This window comes from Arachis ipaensis, chromosome B10 (assembly GCF_000816755.2).
Source record: "Arachis ipaensis cultivar K30076 chromosome B10, Araip1.1, whole genome shotgun sequence".
Taxonomy (NCBI): Eukaryota; Viridiplantae; Streptophyta; class Magnoliopsida; order Fabales; family Fabaceae; genus Arachis; species Arachis ipaensis.
This window is the reverse complement of record NC_029794.2, coordinates 1,946,769-1,954,568: the sequence shown is the minus strand read 5'-3', so window position 1 is coordinate 1,954,568 and position 7,800 is coordinate 1,946,769. Positions and strand designations below refer to the sequence as shown.

At 28.2% G+C, this 7,800-nt stretch overlaps 1 protein-coding gene across 1 annotated transcript in view; it reads right to left on the bottom strand.

Annotated features, from left to right (window-relative positions):
- LOC107622317 (auxin response factor 6) overlaps positions 1–7,134 on the bottom strand; it is a 22,541-nt gene extending 15,407 nt beyond the window's left edge. Inside the window, exon 1 of the mRNA XM_016324175.2 lies at positions 7,124–7,134. The gene's annotated coding sequence lies outside the window, so the exon portion shown is untranslated. The remainder of the gene's footprint in view (positions 1–7,123) is intronic.

Here is a 7,800-nt window from a genome sequence, read left to right as displayed (position 1 = left end):
CCATGTATATAGACTAATGCGTGTTTTTGGCGTAGGTCCGTTGTGTACTTGTGTTGAATATAGACAACCTCATTTCTTGGTTTTATGGGCCAAAAGTTTAAATAAAAAAATAATGAATTAAATTTAGAAAATGAAAGAAATTAAATTAAAGCATGAGATGAGAGTTTTGTTTGAAAAGTGAACAAGTGGTGGGACCTTGATAATTAAGGTTGAAGAGACTGCGACCAACTACACTAAACAAGTATCTTCATTATATTTGCCTCCATCGCCCATCACTCATGTGCTTAGAATTTTCTTCCAAGTGCTCTGTTATTTGCCCCCACTCACCACCACTCACTCATATCAAAAGTGAAAAAAAAAAAGGTAAATGTTAAACTCGTGTATATATATTTCTTTCTTATCATCTTACCTTATTATTGCAATAATTAATTAATTAAAGATATATATACAAACTCATCATCATCAGTATAACATAGAAATTAAACTTAATTATATATTTAATTCACTACAAGAAAATAGAGCTATTTTAACATAATTTTTTTAACAGTCATAGTTAAGTGTAAAAATTAATATATATTTTTAACAAATATCACAAATATTAAATTTTTTATGTTTTTTTTTATTTATAATTTGATTGTAGAAAATTATTCCTCAATTTTGACACTCATTTATTTTCAACATACTCCATTAGTTCTTTTTTTCGTTGAGCTCCGTCAATGTTGGCATCACACTGCTCTCAGTTTAGGATCATACTACTTATTTTTCATCTTCAAAATCTTAATTTATTCTTCAGTTTCAAGATCTCATCTCATTCTTTGTTAAAAGTTTTTTGTTGAGAATTTTTTATGGTCAATAAGTGTCAAAATAAATAGTATTTTTAAACGTTAATAAGTATCACAAAAAATATATTCTCAAATTTTTCTAACATTATTTTTTATGGCCAATATTTATCAAAATAAGATTTAAACTTTTTTTACAATTACTTATATGTTAAAAATACTATTTTTAACAAAATTTTTATTAACATATTTTCATAGTTAAAATAGTGTCAAAATTTATTTTTTTGACAAATTTTAATTTTTTTTGACACATAATAATCCTTAAAATAGCCTATATTATTGTAGTGATTTTGTTATTATAGGTAAAAACTCAGGTAAAATCGACTTCACGTGAAGTTGATATCTAAGAGTCGTTAGATAAAAAATTAGTCAAATCAATCAAATTATTTAACTATTATCAAGTATCAACTTCATGTGAAATCGACTGCACCTAAGTTTTCACCTTAATTACATAGTTAATAATATAACATTTGTACGTGCATGTTGTATGTAAAAAAAAAAAGATATGAAGAAAGAGAAAAAGGTGGGTGTGAGGTGAGGAGGATAAGGTGAGATTTGATGAATGAAGAACAGCTAGCATGCATAGGAAAGCAATATAATTAAGCCATAAAACCCTAGTTTGAGTGAGTGAGTGAGTGATGATAGTGATGGGTGTGGAAAAGAAAAGGGAGGAAAATGTCAAAAAAGCAACAGCTCATTTTCATGCTCATGGGGTACCCCCTTAGATTTGAGGGACCCATGCATCAAATTCTCTCTCTTTCTTCTTTTTTTTGACGCTTCATTCCTTCCAATTCCACCGTCACACCACTCACTCACCGCCCATCAATTTCCCACCTTCTCCTCCTCTTCTTAACACACATCAACATGATCATACACCTTCATTTCTTTCTTCTTTTTCTTTTTACGGTGGACACTCAGGTGAAGTCGACTTCATGTGAAGTTGATATCTGAGAGCTGTTAGATGATTTGACTAATTTAACTAAATTTTTATCTAACGACTCTCAGATATCAACTTCACGTGAAGTCGACTTCACCTACCTGAGTTTAATTTTCACCTAATATTACTTACTTAAACCTATAAAAAAAAGTAAAAACAGTAGTTTATACTTGAAACTTCAAATCACTCAAAATGATTTTGAATAATATAAATAACAAATATTTTTTTGAAAAATTTAAAAAACATACAAAAATATCACGTATTAGATATATATTTTTTTAATTTCAAAACTTATATTTTGATGTGATTTTTATAAAATAAAACTAAAAAAAAAAAGATTTTTTATTTTTAAATTTTGATAATTTTATAATAAGTAATTTTTTAAGAAATGATCGAAAATCTTTTTCAAAAATGAAAAAAGTATAAAGATTGAATTTTGCTCCAATTTTTAGTTAAAATTTTATAAATAATAATCCAAATATTTAAAAAAAAAACTGTCGCTATCGACTTAAAGTGTTGTGATGTATGTGAAAAAATAATAATTTTTTTTATAATTCTAAACATATGAAATATTTTAAAAGTATTATTTTGCAATTTTTGGTAATAATATTTTCAGCAATGTATATATTAACTCCATCTCAAACTTATATTTATGCTGCTTTTAGAATCAATACCTACCTCTTACAAAGGCCCCATCATGGTTTCTCATATATATTCAACGTAACTTAATCAATCATCAATTAAAAACCAACAAAGGCTGCTCACAAATCTTAATCAAATATCTCATTCAAACCTATCTCTCATCAGGAGAAATTAAACTAAGTCATCAAATTAAGTCCCTATTGTAGGTTCATATAGTCATCATCTAAAATTGTTAATTATTAAGCTGTGAATGTATTGAAATCTTAATAAAGCGACAAATATTAAAAAATAAAGATGTTATTATAATTAGAGTAAAATATATTTTTTGTCTCTAAAATTTATAATTTCTTTAAAAAATAGCCTGGAAGGGGACGCTAGAGAGGGTGAGAGTCCCGTTGTGCTCAGATCCTGTCGCACTACGAGGCGATGTGTGCGAGTCGGGTTGTTTGGGAATGCAGCCCTAATCAGGCGGTAAATTCCGTCCAAAGTTAAATAGTGGTATGAGACCGATAGCGAACAAGTACCGCGAGGAAAAGATGAAAAGGACTTTGAAAAGAGAGTCAAAGAGTGCTTGAAATTGTCGGGAGGGAAGCGGATGGGGCCGGCGATGCGCCCTGATCGGATGTGGAACGATAGAATTAACATATAAAAGTAATTTTGATATAAATTAAAAATATTTAGGATAAAATTAAATACAATTAAATATTAAAGATATTTTTAAAAAAATTACTTTATCCTTATAAATAATTAGGATATGATTTACGACATATAAATGAAGCCAAAAATACGAAGGTATACAACCTAAGGTAACAAGATTTTAGGAAGAATAATAGATAACACAAGTGATGAAGATATATATATATAGGTACATAGAAAAGAGACAAAGCACGTAAGGAAAGTAGATAATAAGGTTGAGGTAGTGGCAATAATGTTAGTTTTGGAAGTGTAGATGACGAAAAAGGACATGTTATAATTGAAGGTAGCTTTCTACATGCAATTATTTGGAGGATCTTGCGGAATTTGTGACTCCAATGTGTCCACTCAGATAGTTTCTTTTCCACTCGTGAGTTCTTGTCAGGTAGCAATGCAAACATGTACATCAATTCAACACTACTCCTATTTATATCTACAATTAATCTTCCCCACTTACTTCAGATGCACCTACCCAACATCTTTCATTTATTAATTACCTATTTAGTTTCTTCTTTTTTTTTACTTTCTTGCGCTTTTGATTTTTTATATGAAGAAGAGAATGTAGCAATACAACAATGTGGAGAAGAGAGATGTTTTATATATATATATATACGGTGTTAGCAGAAAACGGATCCTCCGTTTTGAGTTTGAAAAAAAAATAAAAAAAGTTAAAAATCCTAATCGAATGGTCCGTTTTGATTTAAAAAAGGAAAAAAAAAAGAAAACAAAACTAATCGGACGGTCCGATTTGTAATTTCGAAAATAAACAAATTTTAATGTTGAAATCAGACCGTCCGATTTTTATTTTAACAAATTAAAAAAATAAAAAATACATATCGGACCCTCCGATTTGGTGTTTATTTTCTTCTTCAAGCAAATCGGACCCTCCGATTTATAGTTTATTTTTTTTATCAAACAAATCGGACCATCCGATTTGAATAAAACACCATATAAAATAAAAACACCTAATTTTCCAATAACAATGTATTACACATATATTTAACCAATATAAAAAAAAATTAGCCTATTTTTTACCTTGGTGCAAAATAAATGTGTGAATTGTTTTTGGATCGTGTTAGAAACAAGAGATTAGATTGAAAAAAGAATTTGTGTATTATTGAGTGTATTTAAGTTGTCTATTCAAGTTGTATGAAATGATATAATATAAAACGATATTTATAAGTACTAAGAGAATCGTAATAATAAAGACGTAATCTCCTATAATAAATATTTAGATATATTAAATACTTCTAATTGATTATAATTGATTCTAATTATATTCTAACAGAAAGGATAAATTAGATAAAAGAGTTTTATCTTAAAATTAAAATTGGCTTTTTTTTTTCTATTTCAAGAAAAATTCAATTTTTTTAATCTATAAATTATTATCTTGATCGCAAAACAAACTATTCCAACCAGATAAAAAGTTACGTGAATATTCAAGGAATAAAATTAGAAGAATATTTCAAAACATATAAAAACTTCTCAAAAGAATAATAAACAGTCAAATAATTTTCAAACTTTTCCCGATTATTATTGATTTTAAAAACATCATATATATATATATCCTACCACCGAAAATTAATAAATTGTCAAGTATCAAATTCTCATTATAAAGGCTCGATATGACATTTTCCATTAAAAAAATGCTCTCGGATGTTGATGAGAGGACTCTAATTAATTAGCCTATGTTTAGAAATCAATAATTTTTGGGCTTTGGCCATTATTATCAACTATTATATAGTAGCGGATACGTATATTTCTAATTCCAATAATCTGCATACAACTTTAATTTTCCTTTTGAAATTTTATTACTAAAGAATAATAACCACTTGCACTTAATTTTATACATTAATTAAGGAAATAAATTTGCTTGTGTCATGTCATTAAGAAAGTGTATGTGTATGTATGAGCAATAGTTGGTCAATGGTCATGTATATAATTTTAAAGAATTTTATTTTTATTAAATTTTGCATTCTAATTAATATTTTATAAAATAAAAAAAATTATATATATCATAGTATAAATATTTTGGCATTACATTTTAAATTTATCATATTTGCGGAGATTTAGAACCCCTCGCAACATAAATAAAAACTGCTGCAACACAAAATTGTTATAAGTTTTCGAAAACCGACGTAATTTAGTTGAAATCTCCGCAAACAGCGGGGACAAAAATTGCCGCAATTTGAATTTTAAAATTGCATTTCTGATAAAACTCCCGTAATTTATTGTAGCACACCTAACTGTATCATTTTATTAAACTACTATAACGCAATTTGCGAGAGTTAAAAACCGTCGCAAATTAAAAAAAACAACCCCACAAATTAGCGTGTTTTTTTGTAGTGATCTATAATTTTCAAAACTAAACAAGTAGTTAATTATTAAGTTGTTATAATTAAGCTTAAGAACAGTAATACAGCAAAAAGGATGGGAAGCAATAACAAACCGAAACATAAAGAATAATATAATATTATTGTGGACCCCATCTCCATAATTAACGAAAAAGAAAGGTTTGAAGAGTGTGTATATGTCACTAATCATAATCATAATTAGTATTATATTATTACTAACTACTCATCAAAAAGGGTTTTAGCTAACAATCAGTATGTCCCTTTTCAAATATATAAAAATTAAATCTCTCTCCCCAAACAAAAGAATGAGAGGGCATAAAAACATTGCTGGAGAGAGACGAACATAGAATGAAACATGTTTGACCAAATGTTTGTGTTTTTGCCCTCTTTTTATTTGTTTGCCATTCTTCAAAGGTAATTGGCTTCAAGGGAACACAGCAAGAAAGCAAACCAGCACCAACTTGGAATTTTTTTTTTCTTGAACATGTTTTGGGTGACATATATATAGTGTCTCCAACATAATAAATTAAATCCCATTATCATTTATTATGTTTTAATTGTATGATTGCATGTTTGCTAATAACCAAACTTCATCCCTAATCATTTATATATCATTAGTGAAAAAATTGGACCTACAAGCAACCACTCTACATACACTACTAAACATTTGTGTCTTTCAAGTCAAATCTCTTAATTACATGTCATTTAGCTTAATTTTTTTTTATTCTGTTCAGGTGTAATTATATTCCTATACATGCTTTTTGTCTCTCTTATACAAAAACTAGTACACGTGGCAAAATTCCATTGGATCAATAGTTTGTATGTACATGAACATGAACATGCAACAAATGAGTCTTCCCATGGTGTAGGAGATATAACAATAATGTATCCTCTTGAATAGTGAAAGATGCAGTTTGAAGCACCTATATTGAAGGATGCTTAAACTTTAGGTTGCAAATAAAATATTCACCTTGTAACCTAGCAATATATATATATGACATATAATCATTCTGAATGTTTGACCAATATATAATCTCATATTCGAGTTCTAATAAATATGGACCGGTGACAATGCTAAAAAAGTTGTATTATTTGTTAGGTAGCAACTTTTGAAAGAGAGATAGAGATTGAGAGACAGACATTGAGAGATAGAAATTGAAATAAGTTTTAGAGAAAAGGACAAATAGGTCCCTAACCTTTTGTCCTGTGGACATTTTTATTTCTGACCATTGAAAAATACTTTTAAGTTCCTGACTTTCACAAAACTTGGACGGATCAGTCTCTTCGTCCAAATGCCTCCGTCAGGGACTGATCCGTCCAAGTTTTGTGAAGGTCAGAGACTTAAAAGTATTTTTTAATGGTCAGAGACGAAAATGTCCGCGGAGCAAAAGGTCAAGGACGTATTTGTCCATTTCTCTAAGTTTTAGTATTGTATTTGGTGTAAAGTTAGAGACAGAGACTCTAATAAGAATAAAACTCTAATTTAATTTGCATAAAAAATAAAGTTAAAATTAATTAATTAAAATAAGGATATTTTACGTATAAAATGTTATTAAAGTTTCTGTCTTTATTTTTAAAAATTTCAATTTTCTGTATCTTCACTTTTTGGAGTTATTGAAATAATGAAATTCTGGGGACAGAAACTGAAATTTTAATACCAATCTCTAAACTAACAAATATGATACTAAATTTCAATTTTTCAATTTCCATCTCAATACTTCAAAATAAACGTTACCTTATATTCTTAATACTTAAAAATAATTCAATAAATAAATAAAAATAATATGCACCGCTATTTGAGAGTTCAGATGGGATGGTCAACATTTTCTCCTTTGAATATTAGCTCTGAGGATATTGGTATTCTACAAGGAGGAGAAATTTTAAAATTATTGGAGTAAACCTCAAGTCACATTTGCAATCTTTTTTTGGTTTGAAATTGAATTCAAAGATATATAACATTTGAAATGTGAAGCCCAAGTTTAGGAATCCATGCATTATTGATGGGACCACACAATTCCAAGCACGGCAAGTGGGTTCACATTTCTTGGTTTAGAAAACATTTTAGGATATCAAAATGATGCTATTTATTCTATAAAAGAATCATGGTTATAAAAGTTTTATCATTATAATAATATTTGATGGCTGTATAGTGTATACTATTACCACAAAGAATCATATTTTTAATGTATAGAACACTTTTAAGATCTATCAGAGGAATCATTAGGATAGTGTAGGCCATAGAGAACAAATTTATATGATGATAAAACACACCTGGGCTTTTAATTGGATTTGGATTTTAATTATTCTAAAGATTATCTCCAACGTGCTTTGGAAG